Here is a 26334-nt window from a genome sequence, read left to right as displayed (position 1 = left end):
CTTTCCCATCATCGGTGGACCACACCTACACCAGTGCTTCCTTCTGCGCATCCTATGGCACCCGTCTACTTTCTGCTTTGGGAATCCCCACAGAGGCTAGCACAGTGCTGAACTTGTAAAACGTACACAATAAATGTTCTACTTCTTGAACGACATTGGATGATAATGCAATCTCTCTCTTGTGAGAGAGAGGAGAAAGAGAGAGAGAGAGAGAAGTGAGAGGAGAGAGAGACAGAAGAGAGAGGTGAGGGGGGAGGGGAGAGAGACACAGAGACAGAGTCAGAGACAGAGAGAGACAGAGAGAGACCAAAAGGGAACAGCTGGCAGCAGCAGGGAGGCAGGCTTCAGGAGGTGGTGTCTGATTTACGTGGGGGCCATAGATTGGTTTGATCAGGTGTGAAGTTTACAGGGCGCTGGGAAGGCTGGTTGCCCCACCCTAATCTTATGCAAATGGGCTTTCCACTTGCTCAGCGCCATCTCGTCTACTCTTTACTGTACACGTGGCTGGCAAAGAGAAGGGAAGATAGAGCTCTCGTTTTGAACATGTAGTTCCAGGTAGTATTTTCCTATTGGCACAACTTCACGCATTTGCCTGTGCAGGCTTCCACCTCGCTTGCCTATGTCTGCAACTTCATTTTATAGTCTGCTCTTTGTTAGGAAAATAAATGATTTGAGGGCTGCTTTTAATTAAAAGGTAAACCTTACCAAGGACTCCTGTACCCTCACTATCTGCCTAACTAATTTCTTCTTAACTCCTATATCAACAAAACCCCACGATAATTTTTTTCCTATGAAAAAATGTTTTATTTGAAGAAATTAATGTAAGCTGTGTGTGGTGGCTCACACCTGTAATCCCAGTGCTTTGGGAGGCCAAGATGGGAGGACCCCTCGAGGCGAGAAGTTTGAGACCAGCCTGGGCAACATAGGAAGACCCTGTCTCTATAAAAAGTTAAAAAATTAGCCGGGCATGGTAGTGTGCACCTGTAGTCCCAACTCCTTGGGAGGCTGAGATGGGAGGAACCTTTTTTGGCCCCAGGAGTTTGAGGTTACAGTGAGCTGTGATTGTACCACTGCACTCCAGACTGGGTGACAAAACAAGACCCTGTCTCTAAAAAAAAAAATTAATATAAAATGTGGAACTTTTCGCTAGTGGAGATGAATGAATATACTGTGCAGATTTATGGAAGTATGACATCTAAAACGACCAGAATAATTCCTAAGTGAAAAGTGGAAGGATATGCCCTAGAAGAGGGCATAACTGAATGTCTGGGGAAGGTTTTCAAACTTTACTCCTTCTAATGCAAACCTCTGTGACCCCTTACAACCCCTTCCTCTGGATGGGTATCATTCCATATCATTACAGGCAGTACTGAGAGGGAGATTACAAATTGTAAACATTTTCAGAGGTGGGGGGAGAAAAGATGGAAACCACAAAGACACAGCTATATAAAAGGTTAATTGCATATATATTTGGTTATGGTAATTTCTGTATATATGCTTCATATCTTTTACAGTTAGTGTGTTAGTGGCAAATAAATACGTAGAACTTACTTCAAAATATTTTGTTTCTTAAAGTGCCTAATTGTACCATAGTCCAACACGAAGCCCTTTTATAAGAGAGATGGAAGAGCATGCAGAATCTAATCATTAGATTCAATAAGTAAACATGTATTGAGTACTGATGAAGTACCAATTAAACATTATGATTCATTTTGATAAAACAAGCCAGTCACATTAGTAAGAAACAGCTCACTCTGGCTGGAGAACTTGTTCCCTACTTTCACAAGGTTGACTTCTTAATCTGATCAAATGAAAATGTCATGTTCACCAGAAAGGCCATTTCTGACCATCTAATTTATAGACTGAACACCCTGTTAACTGTATGTCTGTTAACTGTATGTCTTCTATGTCTGAAAGTATTTTTTTTGTTCAATTCCTATGCTAAGTGCTCTATTTACTTCCTTATCTCATGTGAACCTTACAAACCATACGAACGTATTTTTTAGAAATTTTCCTTGAAACTTTAATAAAGCAAATGGCAATGTGGTGTGTGCTTTCTTAAACTTCCTTAAAACTTTATTCAGTGTATCCTCTTCCCAGCCTCACTTTTTGTGACTCTTGGCAATGACTGCATCTTTCACACCATAGAAAATAACCTGCTCTGAAACATCAACGCTCACAAGCTGGTCTTACCAGAACCTCCATGAACCAAACGCTGCAAAGAAGCCTCAGAATCACAGATGCATAACATCTAGCTAGCCTGATAACATTACACAGCTGTTTATTTTTTATTTTTATGTCTATTACTTTTAGTGTAGCAGTTTTCTTATACTCAAATGTCTAAACATTGAAAACTCGGCCAATGCAAAGCTATACAACAAACCCTTTGACTGCCTTCACACATTTGAACAGTATTTTTCTTAAATGAGCCAATTCTGAGACACAAATTTCATAATTCTTGAAAGATTTTCTTCCACAATAGAAATTTTGGTTAAAATGATTTATTTGACCTGAATCAAATTATGGAATGATGTTCTAAAACTAACTGTATTCCATTTATTACATCTATTGGCCCTTAAGCCAAAATTCTGCCAGCCATTTCTCGTCTTCGTGCTGTGCTCACAAGGACCAGCAGCATGTACTAATACGGACTGTCTGCCCAGTAACATGCTAGAGTACGAGGAAGGCACCTCAGGCACATGGAGGCAATAGCTGCAACTGGGTCAAGGCACATGCCCTATTTCTTCATCACTCACACACTCAGAAATCCACAATGGCGAATATGCATTTTGCATGGAAGAAGAAAAAAATGACTCAATCTCAGCTAGGGGGATTCCCACCTCACTCCCTCACAGCACTCTCTACCCAACCACCTTCCCTCGCCACACTCAGACATGCTCACACCTACACACAAGGATGATCTGGCCACTTCTCCCATCAATTCACCACTCCTAGAAAAACTGTATTTGGCTGAACTTTATCAAGCTGTCTGGCTGCCTGAAGATTTATAGATGTCAAAATAAAAAACTAATTACAACTCGGAATACTGCAGTAGCACCTGATTTAATGTCTAAGGCAGCAGGCCAGTGAACATACTGAGAAAGGAGAACCCTCACACACTCTCCATAAAGGAGCCGTGATGGGGATCAGCATGGAGGATCCTCAGAAAACTAAAACTAGAGTTACTATATGCCCACAATCCCACTGATGGGTATACATCCAAAAGAAACAAAAAACAATATATCAAAAAGATATCTGCACTCCCATGTTTATCTCAGCCCTATTCACAACAGCCAATATATGGAGTCAACCTAAGTGCCCATAACAGATGAATGCATAAAGGAATGTGGTATGTATACACAATGGAATACTATTCAGCCATAAAAAAGAATGGGATCCTGTCATTTGCAGCTACAAGGCATAACTGGGGATCATTGTGTTAAGTGAAATAATCCAGGCACAGAAAGAAAAATATTACATGTTGTTAGTCATATGTGAGAGCTGAAAAAGTGGATCTTATGAAGACAGAGAATAAACTGATGATTACCAGAAGCTGGGAAGGATTTGGCAGGGGAGGGCTCAGGAGGCTGAGGCAGGAGAATTGCTGGAACCCGGGAGGTGGAGGTTGCAGTGAGCCAAGATCGTGCCATTGCACTCCAGCCTGGGGGACAAGAGCGAGACTTCATCTCAAAAATAAAATCATAAAATAAAATAAAATTTAAAAAAGTTCCCGGTTATCATGTTGTTGAGTACTACTTAATCAGAATATACTTGAAAACAAAAGATTCTTTGTGGTTTTTTAACTCTTGGTAATTAATCCATTGTAGGCAGTCTTAAAAAAATGATGTAGGACAGGGAAACCAATATGAAATGGGTAGTCTGAAAAGCAGTTACTAGATATTGACCATCATTTTAGGAAAGGCAGGCTATTTACCCCACTATATGCTCCCAGGTAAACTTGTCTTCAATTCCTGTTAAGTCAAACGGGAAAAACCAAACTTGCCATCTCTCTATATTTACTATCATTTAAAAAATTCTGTTAAGAGACACCAAAACATAGCATTTCTTACCTCCTTGCAACATAAAAAATTGGCTTCCCAGCTCTGGAATTCCCAGCTTGGTAAAAAAATACTTAATGTTTTCAAAGCCTTGATCTCTTCTTTTTCACATACCTGATGCCTAAAAGAAAAAGAACAGGGTAACTCTGAGGCTTTATGTTGTCTACTGAGTAGGTGAAACAGTCCATAATTGGATAAACAATAAAATACTAAAATGAAAAATTATTTTAAAAGCAATAGGCATTCTAAAGGGTAATTTGACAACATGAACAAAAAATCTCAAGATATTACTCTTTGAACCACAAAAGCACTTTTAGGACTATTCTAAGAGAACTACTGGATGAGGATATTAACCATAGGATTGTTTTTACTCATGACTTCTTTGTGCCAGACAGAAGTTTATGATTTTTAAATGAATTCATTTTATTAATCTTTTCCTTTCTAGTTTATGGATTTTGAATGGATGAAAAAGGCCTTGCTTTGCCCATGTTTTTTTTTTCTTTTTGATTTATGGGAGTTTATCCTCACGAATGGTATGAAAATATTTTTTACGTCATTACTCAGTTTTATCAACACCATTTATTGAAAGGCCATCCTAATCTTGATTTCGAATACCACTTTTATCATATGTATTAAATTTTATCATATGTATTATCATATGTATTAAATTTTATCATATGTATCCCATATGTATTAAAGCCTGGTTTAATTTTTATACAGTCTGCTCAAGACTCAGTGTGCTTCTTTAACTTCAAGATTCATGTCATTCATCAACTCTAGAAAACATTCATCCTTTACCCTTTCAAATATTACTTCTTCCCATTCTCACTGAGCTCAATTTCTAGGGAACACCTACTAGACATATTTTGGAACTTCTCATTCTATCTTCTGCATCTCTTAATCTCTTTCATATTTTACATTTCTTTGTCTGTAATGACTGTATGCTAGGTGATTTGCTTAGAAACTACCTTCAGCTATAAACTTAATTAATTAATTAATTTATAGATGGAATTTTCCTCTTGTTGCCCAGGCTGGAGTGCAGTGGCACGATCTCAGCTCACTGCAACCTCTGCCTCCCAGGTTCAAATGATTCTCCTGCCTCAGCCTCCAAAGTAGCTGGGATTACAAGCACCCATCACCATGCCTGGCTAATTTTTATTTTTATTTTTTTTTTTAGTAGAGATGGGGTTTCGCCATGTTGGCCAGGCTTGTCTTGAACTCCAAACCTCATGTGATCCACCTGCCTCAGCCTCCCAAAGTGCTGGGATTACAGGCGTGAGCCACCGCACTCTTCCTAATTTTTTTTAAGTATACATATTTTCTTTTACACCTAGTGTATCTATGAGTATTGTGATTTCGGAAGGAGACTGTATTAACTCACCCCATCATGCTGCTGGTACCAGGTCAGCATTTTAAAAATATTAATGGAAACAACCTAGATATCATTTGATAGGAGAAAAACATGCACATGTGCATAGATAAATGACTGGGAGACTATACACCATACGTTAACTGAATTATTTCTGAGGAGGATAAACAATTTTTAATTTTTTTGCTTTCTTTACATTTCTATATTGAGTAATTCAATAATTTTTTTTTAATAACAGAATATTGGCTGGGCATGGTGGCTCATGCCTGTAATCCCAGCACTTTGAGAGGCTGAGGCGGGTGGATCACCTGAGGTCAGGAGATCGAGTCCATACTGGCTAAAACAGTGAAACTCTGTCTCTACAAAAAATTAGCCAGGCGTGGTGGCGGGTGCCTGTAGTACCAGCTACTCGGGAGGCTGAGGCAGGAGAATGGTGTGAACCCAGGAGGCAGAGCTTGCAGTGAGCCGAGATCATGCCACTGCACTCCAGCCTGGGCAACAGAGTGAGATTCCATCTCAAAGAAACAAACAAACAAACAAAAAACTGAGACTATTATAAAGCTACCTTCATTTTTTTAAAACAGAAAATGGGTCTCCAAAAGCATCAGTGGGAATTTAGAACAAAAATAAGATCTAACATTTATTAAATACTTTACAAGTACCAGATACTGTCCCAAGTATACTATATATATTAGACCACATAATCTTCAAAAGCAGAAAAGGCTGCTTTGTAAGGAAAGGTAGGATCTTAGAAAAAAAGGAGTAATAAAAACATTTTCCTAGAAAAATAGAAAAATGGCCAGGATGCCCTCAGTGATGTTAAATTTAAAAATTGTTTGTTTCCATGTACTCATTTTTATATGTATTTCTATTTCTATTTATTTTTTTTACTTCTTTTAATTTATATTTTTACTTATTTCTTTATTTATAGACAAGTCTCATTCTGTGGCCTAGGCTGGAATGCAGTGGTGCATTCACAGTTCACTGCAGCCTTGAGCAAACCTCCCACCTCAGCCTCCCAGGTAGCTGGGACCACAGGTGCGCACACCACACCTGGTTAATATTTTATTATTTGTAGAGATGGAGTCTTGCTATGTTGCCCAGGCTGGTCTCAAACTCCTGGCTCAAGCAGTCCTCCTGCCTTGGCATCCCAAAATGCTGGGATTACAGACATGAGCCACAGTGCCCAACCTATTTATTTATTTATTTATTTATTTATTTATTTATTTAAGACAAGGTCTCACCATGTTGCCCAGGCTGGTCTTGAACTCCTGGTCTCAAGTGATTCTCCAACTCTGGCCTCTCAAAATGTTGGGATTACAGGTATGACCACCATGCCTGGCCTAAAAATAGTATTATATTTTTGTATTATATAATTTTCAATCAGGTAATATGAATATTCTGTACAGAAAATATGCCCTTAATTACATAGGAATAAACATTTGCTACACTGAGAAAAATCTAACAGAGCTAAAAATAAAAATTAATTTGGAAAGGACATTATATACCCATACATTCTTATGTTTATACATTCTTTCATATATTCATATATTCTTTTAACAGTATCAATGGTTTGGAGTTATGTGTACAAAACCATGACCTATATGTAATACAACTAACAACAGGCACTTACAATTCAAGGCATACGATATACAAAGCTTTAACTCCTCATCATCAGATTTTGTTTTTTTCTTTCTGTTTTGGCAGATACTATGAACATAACATTCAACTCACAGACACTATGGAGACCTTACTAAGCATAAAGTACTGTGAAATGTACTTTAAAAGATTCAGCAAACTACTCTCACTGTATCATCATAGAGTCAGTGTCTAACCATGAAGATCTTTTTGTTCACAAACTAAATCCCACGAAATGGGATTCAAAACAAATGTCCACAGAAATTTTATAGCAATACTGAAGTAGACTGTATTTTCTGAGCCTTAATCTAAAAGAAGTTAAAACCATTCATCTTTATGAGGGTTCTGAAAAGTGTTATGGTGCAGTAGAAAAGGTTGCACTTAAAACCAAAAGACCTATGAATCAGGTGTGGGATCTTACACAAGCCAGTTATTCACACTGAGTTGCATTTTCCTTAACTATCATGTGAAAATAATGTTTTCTTCACTCCCTGGTAGGTATTAAATGTGAAAACTTTTGAAAGCGAGATGATAAAATATGATTTGTTACTACTATTATGGCAATCAACATATAAAACATACTCTTTCTATATATATATATATATATAAATAAATAATATATAGAATAGGAGAAAAGTTGGATCCCCAAACATGGCAATGTGATTATTAGATGCATCTTTCCTCATAGTCTTCTATCATATCTAACAAGTGGCCTAGTGGTAAACTCTGCTTCTCAACCAAAAAGAAAGCAATCTACATTTCAAGGTTGTACTTTACCTCATCATAAATTCCTCAAACTTTTAACTGGTAAGGTTAAGGCTGGACCGGTATGTATCTGCCACAGGTTTGTGCTCTGGAGGACCGAGGTATACAAGAAGTGTTGCCATTTATCAAAAGGTCATCTTCCAACAGCTTTATGATCCCTAGATATAGCAAACTACTTAGAAAAAAGTAGCAGTTCACATTTAGCAGTACACATTTCTTTAACTTGTAACTGTTGCTTTTCCTTTAACTGTCAGCTGGTGGTCCCTGTTGATTTGTAAACAGCACCCAAAAGACCTCAGGCCCATGTCTACTTCAATCCATTAATAATGCATAAAAGATTAAAATGCTCTGTGGTTTAAACTCCCATCTCCCAATTGCTTATCCTTAGCTTCATAGTCCACTACTTTTCCCGTGAATGTGCTAACCACTTTTATTGGCATTTAAAAATAATTTGGACTCATTTTTCCTTTGTAAGGAACTCCTCATACTTAGGAATTTTGTCCCTTTACAAGTTTATATAACTAGATGGGACAGCAAGTAATTTAGGTTAACACAAGAGACTAATAAGAGCTAATGAAACAATGCCCAAATTAATAATTTCAATCTTTAAGTATTTTTTCTTTTTTTTTTCCCCCTGAGATGGAGTTTTGCTCTTATGGCCCAGGCTGGAGTGCAATGGCACAACCTCGGCTCACTGCAACCTCCGCCTCCCAGGTTCAAGTAATTCTCCTGCCTCAGCCTCCCAAGTAGCCGGGATTACAGGCGCCTGACACCATGCACAGCTAATTTTTGAATTTTTAGTAGAGGTGGGGTTTCACCATGTTGGCTAGGCTGATCTCGAACTCCTGACCTCAGGTGATCCACCCACCTCGGCCACCCAAAGTGCTGAGATTACAGGCATCAGCCACAGTGCCAGGCCAGTATTTTCTATATAAAGCTTTATTTGCATATACTTAGAGTATCACAAATGAGTTTATCATAAAATTGAAACACTGACAATATTTTAATTACTGAATTCCTATGAATTAGCTGTTCTTCAGATTCAAATGCCAACACTAATTTGAACTTCTTTGGGTCTATGACAGTTTGCAAGCCATACAAACCCAAAGAGCTAATCTGTGATTTCTTAACTTGAGAAAATAATAATAATAACCACCACTGGAACCTACATAGGTTTGTTGATTATTTAATATGACTTAACCTTTTGTTTGTATTTTTTTGAAAAAAAAAAGACTTTCTCTTTCTAAACCATAATTCTTAGTCCAAGAAGATGCAAAGTAAAAAGCACTATTCATGACCAATAATTCTATTGATCTAAATTGAAATGGAGAATGTTCACTATCCTCATGACTGGGAAATCTTACCTGTTGCTAGAAAGACACTGGCCAATTTTCTCCTGATTGTTCCAGAGTAGATGATGTAAAGCGAGCACACTGCCGTCACTGCTGAAGGAAAGGCTATGATTTACTGCATCACTTGTAGGACAATCAGATGCCATATCAAGAAAAAACATTAGAAAATGCAAAGTCACTAGAATTTTCAACACCAGAGACACACCACACTTATGTTTGAATTAAATTTATACGAAGTAACTTTGTGAAGCAACTGAGATGACAATTACAAATATGGAGGGCTTGTTCCCACAACGTGATTTGTCATTAGACAAAGTAAAAAGGACAAGGAGAAAGTTGGCTTTCCATTTCTGATACCTGGCTTCAGCTTCTGTAGTTAAAGAACAACAAAATTGAGATGGATGAAACTTTGGAAAGAGGCTGGTATTTTACAGATAAGGAAATGAAGGTCCAGACAAAAGACCTCCCCAAAAATATACAGCCTGTTAGGTCAAAGCCAGTATTAAAACTTTGTTCCTTTTAACTTTCTTTGGGCCCTCAGTCTGCCAGAATATGAATCCTGTGCTGACATTCACTCTCTTTCCAACATGGCTTGTCATTCAGCAATATACCTTTTAAACTCCAATTTTCCTAACAGAATAAAAGTCAGTAACAATTACAATGATGATAAACTGGAAGAGAGAGTTGTACAAGGCTAGCTTAGATGATAAGGATCAATTAGATTCACACTGCATGAAAAGCAGAATTCCAGACATAAATTTACAAAGCACTTTCTTATGAATTATCTCATTTTTTCTCTCTAAAAACAACTCAGGCAAAGAGTTTATCCCCACTTTACAGATAAACCAATAACTCAGAGAAATAAACTGAAATAACTGGTTATGGAAATCCAGCAGAAAAGTTTTCTAAAATCATAAAGTTCATTTACTCATGAACAAAATCTTACGTGTTTGCATTACTTGGTTTAAAGCATAACATTTTAGTTTAGATACACTTCCAAATTTAAGTATCACAAATATTCTGATACCAATAAAAACCTTAGTAAACATTCTTATGCATTATCAATACCAATTTGGTTTTAGTTTTAAATAAAAGGAATCCTATTTCTTCCTTATCCCCATATTGTACCATCCTCAAATCCTTTATTTAACTAGACATGTCCAAAATGCCTCTTGGTTTTCAAATATGAAAATCACTACCAAATTATAAAAAATATTAATTTATTTCAAGACTGTCTTTTATGGTAAAATAAAATAAGGCAAGCTATGTCTTGACCTAGAGCAGGAAGAGAAAAAAACCTACACGGAACTTCATGTAAAACAGGTACATGGATTTATGTGAAACTGAAAATATTTGATTCAAACACAGCAAGTGAATAAGTGGCAAGTAGCTTACCTTCAAGCTGCATCAAAGCTGCTTTTCACAAAATCATTGAAAGGCCACATATGCTCTTCTTTTGTGAAGAGAACATGATTGGCAATACTCTGAAGTATTTACACAATAAAACAGGGTTATAAATAATCAGATTATTTATTGTATGAAGTTTATACATTAATATATTCTTTAAAAATATGAATTTTCTCGATATAATTTCTGCTAGTAGTTAAAATCAATCATTTCTCATTCTATAAATTATTTTAGGTAGTGTTTCTATTCTTCCTAATTATAATTATATTTACATGTACGAATACATATTAAAAATGTTTAATGTCTTTTAAAATAAAAAATCTTACAGCCTTCATTCTAGTCTGTTTCAGAATGTCTAGAATGATTACGCAAAAAATGATCCTCATGACACAAGACATCTGCTATAATAAAATGTATTCTCATGAAAATAAGATCCATCAGGTACCTAACTAATGAATTCCTTTGTAATATAAACAAAATAAAAACACATAACTGAAAACCGTAGGGTATTTCCAATATAAATGTAAGAGGAAGTACTGTAAGAAAAGCTGAAAATTTAGTTGGAAGGGGAATTTAAGATAGCTAGATTATCAAAATAATTCACCTTTGACATTAACTTCAAGCCCCTTCCGATTCTAGGTGGTGGCTTTTTATCTAAAATCCCTGCTTCACACAGTGAGACAATGTCAGGATTCATAAATCTGAGGAACATGGCACTTCCTACTGCACTGATACTGTTCTGAGGGAAACGTTGGCTAACCACCTAAAAACAAGTTGAGAATTGAGTATAAGGTTTGAATTAAAACAGGGGCATGGGAACAAAGAGTTCAAAGGTCAAAATTTGCACAAAAACTCTGAGTCAATCAGTCCTCATGAATGACACATTTCTATTTTTTCTTCTCCCAAAACATGAGAAAATAAAGTTTCCTCTCAATTCTAGTCTTGTATCATATTAAAGTACAATTTAGGTATCTCAGAGGAAAGAAAAACCTCATGGATGAGATGGGTAGAAGAAACCTGAAAACAGATCTTCACAGTATCATCACCTATACTGCAAGTTTGAGGAGTCATGAAAACAGACCAAATTTTCACACAAAGATGATCATAATTTATTAAGATTAACAGACATGAAAGTGTGGTCAACATTATAAGGTGAAACTAAATTTTCAACAGCACACCCCCAAAACATCCTATACCTGATAGTACATATTTATGTTTTGTTGTGTACCAGTTACAACTGAATTGAAGAAAAAAATGCTTGCTATAAAAAAACAAAATCTTAGATTCCTATTGAGGAAAAAAAACTTACTTACAAGTAATGTTATTGCCTGTTGCCAGCTTCCTTTATAACAACCTACCTATTATTTAAACCATGGAGGGATGGGAATTCTTGGGGACCTAAAAGAAAAAAGGATCTCAGCAGAACAGCGAACCCCTATGTCTACCTCAATGTATAATTCTGTCAAATAAAAATCATTTAAGAATTCAAGAAATGGTTGTCCAGCCTGAAAAGTAATGTGAACCCAATATTTAAAGTGGATTGATTTTCTCTTTATAAAACATTCTACATTAAGATAAAGTAAAAGGTACCTTAGACTGGGAAGAGTGCCATAAAATGGGTTCAGCCCCCATCCCTTCCCAGTGTCCCCTGCTTTAAATCATGTTATAGATGAAAATTATATTATTTTGGAATTTACATTTTTATATATACCATATATATTCATTTTTAAAGAACACTTAATGTAACATTTTAATCTCTACAGCTATTCTTGCTTAGTGTGGCTAACTGCTGTTTAAAGTAGCAGTGATTACAAAACTGTAGCATTCCACTCAATATTTTGTGATTCCAAGGATAAACCTTCCTTTCAAAGGATATCGGTGTGGGGGACCCAGATTTACATGCAGAATATCACGTAACTATTTTTTGCACAATGCCTCCATAAATTAATATTTCCTGTCCTAAATTCACATGGCTGACTCCAGATTAACTCTGGAATCGGGATTATTTCACTTCATCCTGTTCAACGCAGTGCTTCATGAAGTCCACATTTTAAATGCATTCTTATCACTGCTTATAATCTCAAAATAGCTTTCCGTGATCTCTAATAGGAAGTTAGTAAAAATTAGATTTTTGAGAATAAAGTATTTGTAAGCAGTGAGGTGTAACAATATAGTCCCACCTTCAGTTACACTACACACAGTTCAGGAAGCTTTCTTTATGTTACAGTGTTTATTGCATGAAGAACAACCTTAACCCTTCAATAAGGGGAAACTGGTGAAGGTGGCTAAATATAGCTGCTTTATTAGAATGGCTTTAAAACCTAAATACCATTTATTTTTAGCTGAAATATATAAATTTAGAATTAGATATCGAAGTTTTAGCTAAAACTATAAAAAGATAAAGAATTAAGAAAAAATTTGAGCGCTTCGACTATTCCAGTATAGTGTTCAACCTTCTGGGGATGAGGAACCTCTTTGAAATCTGATCAAGGTTAGAAAAATGGATGTATGCTTTCACACAAATTTCTTCACATAATTTTAGAATATTCATAGACCATCACTGCTACTGAGTGGTTCTCTTAAAACTCCCAAATTTTAATCTCAAAACAGACAATTCTCTGGTTGGGCATGGTGGCTCACGCCTGTAATCCCAGCATTCTGGGAGACTGAGGCTGGTGGATCAATTGAGGTTAGGAGTTCCAGACCAGCCTGGCAAACATGGTGAAACTCCATCTCTACTAAAAATAGAAAAATTAGCTGGACGTGGTGGTGCACGCCTGTAATCTCAGCTACTTGGGAGGCTGAGGCACGAGAATCGCTTGAACCCAGGAGGTGGAGGTTGCGGTGAGCCATCGTGCCACTGCACTCCAGCCTGGGTGACAGAGCATGCAAGTGACTGTGTAAAGTGATATGTAAAGTCGTGGAAAAAGGAAAGAGCCTTAACTAGTAACGGTCTGTGGAGGCAGAAGCCAAAGACATCCTTCTCCTGTCTGTCCCTGGATCTAAGGCAGATAAAAAGGATAACTTAAAAAAAATTACAGATATCATTAAAGAAAAGCATATTTGTATATAACTTTTATAATTAAAAACAAATTTTAATGATCAAGAGGAGAAGTTATGAGGGCCTTGCTTCATGCAGTGTTAGCCAAAAAAAAAAAAGAGCACTTTTATGTGAAAAGATGATAAAACTGGTAGGATCCACTTCAAAGCTAACATGTTGCCCATCAGAGGATGTGATCACAATTCGTAATAAAGGATCCAGGAGTTTTTATAGATAAGTAGCACCATATACCTATAGAAATGCATGAGTAGGACTTTATTATGCCTGCTCCACACATTTTACCTTAAAAGAAGACAATCAGCTCTGCACATTCTGTACACAATCATTACTTGACATACCTCAGCACACACACACACAAAATGAATGATACAAACCTTGAAACAGAGTGTCATTATTTTACTGGCCAAACTGTTGCCTCAGAGGAGAGTCTGAATGGAGTCAGTCTGCCAATTCTACTTCTTTACAAAACATGTTCCAGAGCAGTTGGTAGAGTAAATGCCGAGGACCAAATAGAGTAACCAGAACTCAAGCCAGTTCATCCTGAGAACAAAACAAAATCAGGTTAGTGCATTTTTGTTCTCAGGTAGATAGCTGAAGAGTGGCAAAAACGTAAACCCAAAGTTGACAACTACTTGCTAAATTAAGGCAAAGGTGACTGATAAATATTTCTCCTGAGATTTATCTGCGTATATTGTTTATGATAGATGACTATATACGGTGTCTATGATAGCTGTTAATTCCAAGGATTAACTGGTGAAAGCTATTAAGAGAGGCCTAGGCTTTACCAGGAGACAAAATCTCCAAGATTCAGTTCAAATTACATCACAAAACGAAAGAGAACAGAAACAGAAGATGACAGCGAATACTTTAGTTTGATTTGTACAAGCATTTGCACAGAGCAGAAATAAGACTGATGATCAGAAGAGTTCTACTCTTCTCATACAGTCAGGGGAACTCAGTGAATGCTGAACATAGACTAGGTAGAGACATGACAAAAAGAGAAAGACTATAGGATTTTGGAGAAATCAGGAAGAAAAGGAACTGGGCGTTCAGAACCCGGAGATCAGCCAGATTTACATACAAAGCAAGGGGGACAGGGATGAGGGCTGAAATTCCAATTACCTAAATGACATCCTTATAACTCCCTCTAGTAAAGCAGTTTGGGGTACACTCAAGAAAAATGATCTACTGGTAAATCACTGTTTAATCACAAGAAGAAATTTATAGAGAATAGGGGTAGCCATAAAAAGATGCCTCAATCCTCAAGCAGTAACAACAAGGGCCAGGATCATGGCCCATAGCTCTCTAATTCTTGCCTGGTCCCAGGATTACAATAATGTGATAGGTGAGATCTGGCCTAATAGAAAATTCCTTCTCAAAGTAATTTAATATAAAACTCAACAACAATTAAAGCTACTTGAACTTAACTGATTCTTTATTTAAAAAATTACTGAGTATTTTCAGTGCTAATCATAGGTAGATCCTAATAAGATAATTCACAATAGTCATTTTCAAAACATTTGAACGTTTGTGAAGTAATTTTAGGCTTTAGGAAGATTTCAATGATTTGGGGCTGTTGCTAATCAATCAGTATAAAATTTCAGTTATACAAGGTAAGTTCTAGAGATCTGTGGTGCAGCATTGTGCCTACAGATAGCAATACTGTATTCTACACTTAAAAATATGTTAGAGGGTAGATCTCATGCTAGGCGTTCTCACCAAAATGAAATGCCAGAGGAGAAGCATTTCAGGTGGTGGCAGCAGCAAGGGTGCTTAAGGCAGAAACAAGTCTAACAAGGAGGGACAGAAAGGTAGCTGGTGTGGCTTTGGTGAACAAGAAGGAAAATGGCATAAGATGATGTTAGAGATGAGGCAGGGCCCAAATCAGGTGGAGCCTTGTAGGACAGGTTAAGGAGTTTGAATTTTACTTTAAGTACAGGTATAACAAATATCCTACAGCTTTAAGCAGAAACAAATCTACAATGACAGATTACCTTATTAGTTATACTTTACTGTAAGTGAAACCATTTTTGGTACACTAAAAAGGAAATAGCCTTTTAACACTGGAAAGGAACCACCACCCTTCTCAACGTTTTCACATGTATTAGGAACGATGTGATTTGAAGAAAATTTTTCATTAAATTAAGCGAGAGACCTAATAGCCATATGATGTTTTCAGTGTTTAAAACAAACAATATCATAATATCAAATGCAAATACAGTGCTTACATTTTTAAAAATTGTGTAAGATATTATGGGGAAAAGAACAGCAAACTGGAGGTAGTAAACAGGCACAAATCGTGGATTCCAATTCCAGCGTTGCAACAACTGACTGAAATTAGGTTTAACTTAATTACCTTCTCAAATATATGAAGACAGCGGAGTAGATCAGTGATTTTTAATCAGTGTTTAAATGGAATTTTTCAGTGGGATGAAATGATACAGGACACTAGTCAGGTCTAGCAGTGCCAACCACTTCCCTACAGCTGAAAAGTCACCTAACTAAACATCTAAGATTTCTTCTGGCTCTAAAATTTTATCAATTCATTCAACAAACATTTATTGAACAAATATGTTCTGAAGGATTTGCTATGTGCCAGGCACTTTTCTTCCCCACTTACTCTATGCACTTACCCACTGAGAACAAGGAACCACACTGGCCAGAGCCATCGCTATAGGGAGCTCTCCTTGATCACCCATCACTGTGACCAGTTCCACCAATTGCTCAAACCCATCAGCCAATACCGTTTCTGAAGTGTGTCAAATTCTGTGCCTTGTTGAGGGATTTTCATCAGAACTTCCATAAATGTAGCTGTCTGGAGATCCTTGTAGTACCCTAAACCTGATGTGGACAAATGGATGCAAATTTACTAACATGGCCTTGCTGAAGTAATTTTTGCTTATCTTACAAGCCAGTTCTCTAGGCTGTGTATTTCTATATGAAACTTTCATTTGATCTCACCTATGGAGTGCATGAGAGCACCGTCTATGCTGGCACTGAGTAAGTTTGACATTGCAAGGACTGCACAGTGCCTCCGTGATGCCAACCTCCGAGACATGCCACGTTTCCTGCCACCTGTTTGTGCAGTTTCATCTTCAGCTTCACTGCAGTCACTCAAAAGGTTCATAAATAGTGTGAAGTATCTGAGAAATAAAAAAACTGACCTTTACATAGCAAAGGCCGTATCAACTAGAAAGCTCACCAGACATTCCAAAACAATCACATGTGCACGGTGTGACTGGCCCTGGATTAACTGCTTCTCTCCTCTCTCAGGATAATCAGCCGGGGTGACTCATTATAAAGCATGCTGTGTTGGGCATGATTATACCTGATATAGCCTAGCATACCTTTCATAACATAAGCATCAAATAGATGCAATGTTTCCTGGTAAATGTGTCATTTTTAATGTTTAGTATATAAAATTAGTGGTCCAAACAGCTTACACAATGTCACTTTTGTAAATGACTTAGTGAGGCAATCTGGGTTTTATTATAAGCAAAATTTCAGGGATCATATTATTTTCTTTAAAAATCATAAAACACAGTTATTTTCCTAATCCTAGTCCTGCATGGGGAACATTTCTTTGTTTTCTTTGTTTTTTTTTGTTTTTGTTTTGTTTTGTCTTTGTGTGTGTGTGTGTGTGTGTGTGTGTGTGTGTGTGTGGCGGCGGGGGGCTTTATTTGCTTTTGCTTTGTGTTTTTTGGTGACTGAAATTTACTTAAGAAATAACTGTGTCCCCTTTGGCTTCCATCAATTCCACACCATCTCCTTCCTCAGGCTGCACAGGGAGACCAGCTAGAAGTGAAACTACTGCTTCCATGCTTGCCTGGTCCAAATCTCTGAAAAAAAAAAAAAATTAGAGACCATAAATCTTTCAGGTTATTTCACTTCCTCTCAAATAAAGCTCTTATTAACAGATATAAACTTTAGGAACTACCTGTTTTATTAAACAAATTATTAGCACAACCCAAATAATTTGAATTAATATGCAGATCCCAGAATACAAAATCATCTCAAATGAGGAGAAGGCAATACTAACTTTCTGCAAAGTAATCTTGGCAAAATGACTATCTTCAATCAGAAGCATGTACAATTGGCCCTCTGTCTCAGCGAGTTCTGTATCCACGGATTCAACCAACCATGGATTGAAACTATTTGTGGGAAAAAAAAGTAGGGTTTCATCTGTACTCAACATGTACAGATTTTTCTTTGTCGCTATTCCCTAAACAATATGGTATAACAACTTGTATTTATATAACATTTATATTTATTAGATATTATAAGTAATCTAATGATAATTTAAAATATATGGGAGGATGTGCGTAGTTTATATGCAAATACTATGACATTTTGTATCAGGGACTTCAGTCGGTGGATTTTAGTGTTCATGGAAGTGAGATGTGGGCAGGAGTTTGGGGGGTGGTTCCTGGAACCAATTCCTGACAGATACTGAGAGTCGACCATATTATAAAGGTAGGCTTGGTCAAAGAAACATATGTAAAGGCTTATTATACAGTCCATAGTGTTTAATCACTTTCTGATATGTGTCAATAAGTATTTATCATTAAAGCAGACTTAATTACACTTAATTACTTCCTTTTGTTTCTGTCTCTGGTGCCTGAATCAGGAAATCAATTATTTTTTAGAAAGACCAACACAATGAGTTCCTCAAATAATACCTTTTTCTATCTAATCATAACATAAATGCAATCTGAGGCTTTATGTACCTTATTTCCCAATAACGGTAGACTATTCTTCATAAACTGACAACACTAACTTCCCAAACATACCGCTCTCGCACATTTATTTTTACAGAAAGTCTTATCAGTCAAAAAAAAGTAGTAATAAAGATTAGTATCTTTACATATTTCAACCACAAAAGTTTGACATCTAAAAAATTTAAATACACATAAAATACAAGTATAAAGCTGTAATGAAGTAATTATAATTCTTACAGGAAAACCCACTAATACTTGAAGGTCATTCTCTTTTTTACCTTGTAAGACATTTTACATCATCATCTGCTGCTTGGTTTGATGTTCCCATAACCCAGACTGTCAGGTATTCTACAATCTTATTCCTATAGAATGGCAGAGAAAAGAGAAACAGCAAACAATTTTTTTGAAGCCACACACACACACACCTTTAACTGTGTAAGATTTCTTACAGTGCAAATAATTTGGCAGATAACCCAGGTGACATGACGATTTTATAAAAGAGATACTGATGTCACAGACGTAAAAGCCAGAAGGGAACAAGCAACGTGGATATTTAACCTCCAACATGGCCCTTATTTATGGTATCAAATTGGAAACAGAATCAAATTCTTAGCTCAAGTACAGCACAGTTTTAGAAAAAGGGAGGCTTGCCACAGGCACAAAGCTTACGGAAATTTGAGGAGAGACGTAGAGGAACACAAACATGTAAATTGCTCTCTTTTTATGTCTTCCTTCCTACCAATAACGAGATATCTACTCTATTTCTGTACTTCATTCAACAAATTAAGATTTACAAGACCCTACATTGCTCTTTTGAGAACTCACCTAAATTTCATCTCTTGGCAAAATAAGAGGTCATCTCTCCTTGCCATCGTTACTTCAACCAACTGATACAGTTTCGTTTTTATTTGAATTGCATGGACCATATCCCCAAGCACACGAACATACCTATACAGACACAGAGACAATAAAAAAATTATCAGATATAGACAAAAGAGAAAGCATTCAAAATACTTTAGTCATCAAATAAAATGAACTAAATGTAAGTCTGAAAACAGTATTTATTTTTATGAGAACGTACACACCTTCTGGTTACCTTATTGTCACACCCTAGTTTGTGTGCAGTAAAGAATGGCAAATTATTTTATCAATTACTACCAATATCAATGTGTAAGAGGTTTTTCTGATCTCTTAAAGTATGCTTCTGCTACATTTCAGTAGAACGCTTACCTGACCAGATGTAACATCATTGGTTCAATGCTAGCTTGCCCTAGATGTTCAGAGCTGCCTTCAGTATGATTATCTAGCAAGTTCTTCATTATAGCTATGGTTTGCTCTACAAATTGAGTGTTGGTATCCATCAATAAAACCTATAGAAAGAACAAATATATTAATCATTTGCCATCAATGCCCAGAAGACAGACCTCTAGAGAGATGCAACCGACTGATCTAAAGACACAAACACAGAAGTGCACCCACAGGCACACAGCCAAACAAGCATACAGATACATGCAGACACTCATACCCATACACGAGGCAGGTATACCCTCAGGCACACATACACACCAGAGTTCCTAAGAAGCAAGCTGACCCGTACATTGAGATGACTCTTCTTTCTGCAATTTTTGACAATTTTTAAAAACTGTGAGCACCTCATTTAAATAATTGGAAAGAAAAAGCCTTCCTTATTTCAAACAAGGTGAAAAATAAAAAAGAGCACACTTTACCTGTCCTTGGGAGTCAAAAAACTTGCTGATGGCATTCTTCAGTTTGTTAAATAGCATCAGATAAAGAGCAGGACTCAATTCTAGACCCACCAGGTCCTTAACATTGGCCCGTATTTGAAGTCCCACTTTCTCATGGTTACACAGCATTAAGGACAACAGCTGATCCATACATTTGCTGACAGGTGTACCTGCGTTTCCCTCTGACGACATCACTGAAATCACGGAACCCTGACATTCACTGACTGGACCCATGGGTGGGCTATAGGTTGCCAGGCCAGAATTACTTCTCTGCTGGAGGCACACTCCCCCAAGGGCACAAAGGAAGCCAGTCATGTTGATCCATTCCTGTAGGGAGTCTGTGTCAGACAAATCTGCGCGTCCTCCTCCACTCAGATGGGACATTCGACTCCTAACAATGGTCATGTGAAACTTTCAGCAGCCTAAACACGAAATTTTTGGGCAAAGCATGAATTAAACCTAAATTAATTGAGACTTGACAAATTACTCTTTATCCAACATTTCTTCCATGACAAAAGTACAAAAAATGTAAAAAACACATTAAAATCAACCCCCAAAATTACCATATACATTTTTAAAGAGCCACTGATTTATTTTTGTCATACACTAATATAATCGCCCAAGTATCAAATTTCTTTTAAAAAGCTTTGATTTCACATGGATGAACCTTGGAAACGTTATGCTAAGTGAAAGAAGCTAATCACAAAAGCCCACATATTCTAAAATTCCATTTACAGAAAAGATCCAGCAGAGACAAATCTGCAGAGACAGAAAGTAGATTCATGGTTGCCTAGGGCTGGAGAAGCCAGGGGAAGAGAGACAAGAAAGTCCCGGGGAGGTGGGGTAGGGTGTTAGAGGCAGAAATAGCTAAAGGATACAGGGTTTTTTTTCCTTAATTGATGAAACTGTTCTAAAACGGACTGTGGTAATGGTTGCACAACTCTGGGAATATACTAAAAACAGCCACTGAATTGGACACTTTAAATGGGTGAATTGTATGGTATGTAATTATATATTAAACAGTTATCCCCCCAAAAGCTTTCATTCTAAAGCTACATGTCCCCTCCAAATAAAGCTATTAGGTACACAATTTTGCTTCATAAAAACATAACATTTTTCTTATTAAGTATGACAGAAAAAAAACATGGGGGAATAACCAGTTTTTATAAATTGCCTAATAATGAGAGGAATATGAACATTACAAATCAATTACACATAAACACCAACTCATCAATTTCCAGAGTAACAGATAATATAGTCAATAGTAATAGTTGAATGAACTGTCCACATTTTAAAATTTCATTTAATCTATGGGTTCAATCTTTTGCCCAAGACATTCCTTAATTAGAATACTTAACAAAATAGCAAAATGAATTGTTTCCATGTTTTTTTCTCTACCTCTGTTGCTCCTTTTCTGAAAATTCTGTGAAACACCCTGATGAAGGGATAAAGAGCAAGAAAAGATAAAGAAATGGTCTCTGCAACAGTCTCTAGCAGTGCTGCCCAGTATTTCTGTGATGATGGAAACATTTTCTCTCTCTGCTGTCCAGACTGTCATATGTGGCTACTGGGTACTTGCAATGTGGCTACTATATGATTGAGGAACTAAATTGTATTTAATTTTCATTATGGTAAAATTTAAATAGTCACACGTAGCTAGTGGCTACCATATTACAAAGTACAGGTCTAGATAAACCACAACTAAATATCAGTCTTCAGACAACTATATGCTTACTTTACTGAGTGACTCGTGAAAGATTACCAAAGAGAAGGACATATATTTAGCAGATCAGTTAATAGACAAAAGTCAACTTTACAGACTTACCTGGCTATCATCCATTTTGGCTTTTGGATAGTTAAAGATTCGTTTTGTTGCTTGTTCCCATTTTGCATGTGTATCTTCCCAAGCCTAAAATGAAGGCAATTATCACTTGAAAGCAACTTTAAGTCTAGAGGTAAACGTCAATCAGCAATGGCCAAGTTTCAAACTTGATGTATAATAAGTACTCAGATATTACACTTCTAACACTCACATATCTTGGATTTACTTCAAAAGCTATTCCTGATTACACATATGTAACAATAGGTTTCCAAAATTGAGGGTGGGCGCCTAGGAGGGGTGTTTCTCTTGCTAAGAGCACACCTCAGTGTTTCCTGCAGTGGGATGCTAAGTGCGCCTCAGCAGTGCCATCACTCTTTCTGAAGTGCTGCTGTTCCTAAGCAAATACAACAGCCAATCAAGTCACTGCACTTAGAGCCCTGCCTGCCAATGGAGAACCTCGTAAGCCCTACCCAAAAACCTCGTAAGCAGAGTAGGAGGAGCAGAGCAAATGCCTCAAATGATAAAGCCAAAAACTTCCTTTCACTAACCTCACAGGAAAGGTACTTATCTTAGACTCTACAATGTCCACAGCACAAAATAGCTATTCCCACCTATAATTTACTCAAAACATACGCCAATGTGCGTAAAACTTCACTATCTACAACTTAGGTGGAGTAAATTATATGATCACAACTGATAGTAACATATACTGCCAGTTATTTTTAAAATGTATAGCATATTAAAAACTCAGTGGGAGACTATTTCAAATGCTTTTTCTTTTCATCTTTGTTTCATTTCTTTGTTCAGAAAAGGATTTCAAGTAAGCTACTTGAATTTCCCCTGTAAACTTACAAAGTAGTAACCTTAAATACATTCTCACAATCAGATGCCACGTGCTTCAGGCAGGTTGAGTAAAAAAACCACTATTCACATTTACCTGTTGACATCACATTGCTGACAGAGGCAAACTCCATGAATGTGCTACAGTTGGGCAAGAGGTTATGCACTGACACTTCATCCATCCCACACCAGGTATCTGCTTCCTCACAGAGGTGGCGGAAACAGGACATGGCACCCAGAACAGCTTCACTGTCAGGGTTCCACAGAAACATGTACAGCGCCACACTTCTAGTTTGGTCTGCCCTTGTTGGCAAATCGGGGAAGGGGGGGCGGGGGCGGTTGCGCTTCATCCTGCTGCACTATCCTGAGAGTCAAAGTTGTAAGACATATATTTGCAACTTGACTAATTTTATGTATAAAATCCAACAATGCAATAAACTGCGTGTGCGTGTGTGTGTGTGTGTGTGTGTGTCTCAGCATACAATAACTCACAAGAGTTTTCTCCTTTAATCATCACAGGAATCTTTCAAACCCTCAAATATCTTGTCCAAATGAGAAATCAGATTATCTGGACCAACATAAAGCTACTATCTTTCCAATTTCAAATCAAATAGGTATTATCCTATTCCAGATTCCAGAAACATAAACTGATTCTAACATAAACAGGTAAAACACTGTAACATAAATCTGCTGCAGTAATGATATAATGTACTTACCAGTCAATTAGAAATGACAAAAAAAAGAAGTAGGCTGGGCATGGTGGCTCATGCCTGTAATCCCAGCACTTTGGGAGGCCGAGGTGGGCGGATCACGAGGTTGGGAGATCGAGACCATCCTGGGCTAACATGGTGAAACCCCGTCTCTACTAAAAACATAAAAAAACAATTAGCCGGCCGTGGTGGTGGGCACCTGTAGTCCCAGTTACTCAGGAGAGGCTGAGTCAGGAGAATGGTGTGAACGTGGGAGGCGGAACTTGGCAGTGAGCGGAGATCACGCCACTGCACTCCAGCCTGGGCGACAGAGTAAGACGCTGTCTCAGAAAAAAAAAAAAAAAGAAAGCAAGCCTAGGTTTTAAAGACCAATAAAATAGTAAACATGAACGAGGAAAAAAAGAAATGAGGAAACAGTTACAAACATAGATACTGAAGGTAATTATATGATAATATAGAAATAAAATATAGCCTTTAATTGTACAAGTAAAATATATAAATATTATTTACAACTCTGCACTGATAAAATTGAAAAACATGTTTTCTAGGAAACAACAAACCATCAAAAGTGACTACAAATAACAGAAATTCTTCAAAAAAATAAAAATAGAATAACCATGTGATCCAGCAATTCCGCTTCTGGATATATATTCGGAAGAACGAAAGCAGGGCCTTGAAGTTATGTGCACACCCATGTTCACAGTAGCATTATTTATAATAGTCAAAAGGTGGAAACAACGGAAAAATCCATTGGCAGATACATTTAGATCAATAAAATGTTGGTATATACATACAATGGAATATCATTCAGCTTTCAAGAGGAAGGAAATCCTGACATGCTACAACAAGATGAATACTACTTCAGCCATAAAGAATGAAATCCTGCCTTTCAAGGCAGCATGAATGGAACTGGAGGACATTATGCTAAGTAAAATAAGCCCATGTCAAGAAGACAAATGCTGTATGATTCCACTTATGTGACATAGTGAAATTCAGACAGAAAGTGGAAGGATGGTTGCAGGAGTTGCAGGTAGGGAAGAATGGAGAGCAGCTGAATAGACACAGAATTTGTTTTGCACGATGAAAAGGTTTTGGAGATTGGTTGCACAACACTGTGAAAGATGGCGCCACTAAACTGTGTACTTAAAAATGGCTAAGATGGTAAATTTTATGTTATGTGTATTCTACCGCATACAAAATTTTAAAGAGAGACAGAAAAACTACATAGATCCATAAGGCAGCTCAAATAGAAGGTGATTAAAGAGTTATTTTAAATAGACAATAGATAGGCTAGTTCTAGAAACAGCATAAGAAACCAGTAGCAGTACTTGACTTAGGAAGAAAAGTATAAACTGAAGGTCAAGAGGGAGCAGGAAGCTTACTTTTCCACTGAATTCCCTTCCTGATGTATAGTGAACATTTCCATTATGTCAATTTATTTTTTCTTTAAAACTAATAAGTAAAAGTCAAAGGAAATCTTAAGAGCTTCTAAACTTGATGATTTTACAAGGAATTTCTATCTAATCAGATAATTTCTATTACTTAAATTATTCCAGACCATAGAAAAGAGTAATAGTTCCCAAATTCATATTCTAATTTAGCACAAATAAGTGTTAGAATAACTACTTTCAAAAGTGATAATGCATATTATGTTAAATATACACATGTTCTAAGAATCAGAAAGCTGAAACACTGGAAGGAAATGTTTTACTAAGTAGCTACCCAGTACATTTGCCAATAGCCAACCAAGTTTACCTCACACACACACACAAATCAACATACTAAAAGTAAGGATTTCCAAACATATTTCCGCTCCAAATTTAAAGTGAAAGTTTAAATAACATATAAACCATCTGACTGGATACAATTCAGCCCTAAAGCTAGAGTTCAGGGCCCCTTATCTTTTGTTCATTATTAATTTTAAAATTTTTGATGTATTTATTAGTATTTATGAAGAACATAGTAACATTCCCATAGATATGCAGAGATCAAATCGAGGTAATTAGCATATCCATAATCTCATTTATCATTTCTTTGTGCTGGGAATATTCAACATCCTCCTCCTAACTCTTTGAAACTGTGTGACATATTGTTGTTAATTACAGTCATCTTACAGTGCTATACAACACTAGAACTTGCTCTTCCTATCTAGCTGTAATTTTGAAAACTTTAACAAATTGCTTTCTACCGTCCCTGCACCCTGTGCTTCCCAGCCTGTAGTATTCTGTTCTACTTTTTACCTCTATGAGATCAACGTTTTTTTAGCTTCCACAAATGAATGAGAACACACAGTACTTAATGTTCTGTCCCTGGCTTACTTCACTTAATATAATCTTCTCCAGTTCAATCCATGTGCCTCAAACTACAGGATTTCATTCTTGCTTATGGCTGAATAGTATTCCATTGTGTATGTATACCATATTTTCTTTATGCATTCATCTGTTGTTAGATACTTAGGATGATTCCATATCTTGGCTATTGTGAATAGTGCTGCAATAAACACGGGGGTACAGATGTCTCGTCAATATACTGATTTCCTTTTCTTTGGATAAATGTCCAATAATATATTGTTGGGCCATATAATAGTTCTATTTGCAGTTTTTTGAGGAACCTCCACACTCTTCTCCATAGTGGCTGTACTAGTTTACATTTCCACTAGCCACATTTAAGTGTTCACTTTTCTCCACATCTTTGCCAGCATTTGCTATTTTTTGTCTTTTTGATAGTAGCCATTCTAAGTGGGGTGAGATGACACCTCATTGTGGTTTTGATTTGCATTTCCCTGATGACTAGTGATGTTGAGCTTTTTTGGAAAACATATTTGTTGGTCATGTGTCTGTCGTCTTTTA

The 26334-nt window shown here is 36.8% G+C and overlaps 1 long non-coding RNA gene and 1 pseudogene across 1 annotated transcript; both read right to left on the bottom strand.

Moving 5' to 3' along the window:
- Positions 1 to 3505: 3505 nt before the first annotated feature.
- Positions 3506 to 7983, bottom strand: LOC129527050 (uncharacterized). Its single transcript, XR_008671892.2, has 4 exons — positions 7843 to 7983; positions 6672 to 6770; positions 4071 to 4179; positions 3506 to 3661 (listed from the first exon to the last, which is right to left on the bottom strand). It is a non-coding gene; the product is annotated as an uncharacterized lncRNA (long non-coding RNA).
- Positions 7984 to 13528: 5545 nt separating this feature from the next.
- LOC115932693 (neurofibromin-like) lies at positions 13529 to 19732 on the bottom strand (annotated as a pseudogene).
- Positions 19733 to 26334: the final 6602 nt, after the last annotated feature.

This window comes from Gorilla gorilla, chromosome 16 (assembly GCF_029281585.2).
Source record: "Gorilla gorilla gorilla isolate KB3781 chromosome 16, NHGRI_mGorGor1-v2.1_pri, whole genome shotgun sequence".
NCBI lineage: Eukaryota > Metazoa > Chordata > Mammalia > Primates > Hominidae > Gorilla > Gorilla gorilla.
Note: the sequence above shows the minus strand (reverse complement) of the source record. Positions and strands in the feature narration are given on the sequence as shown.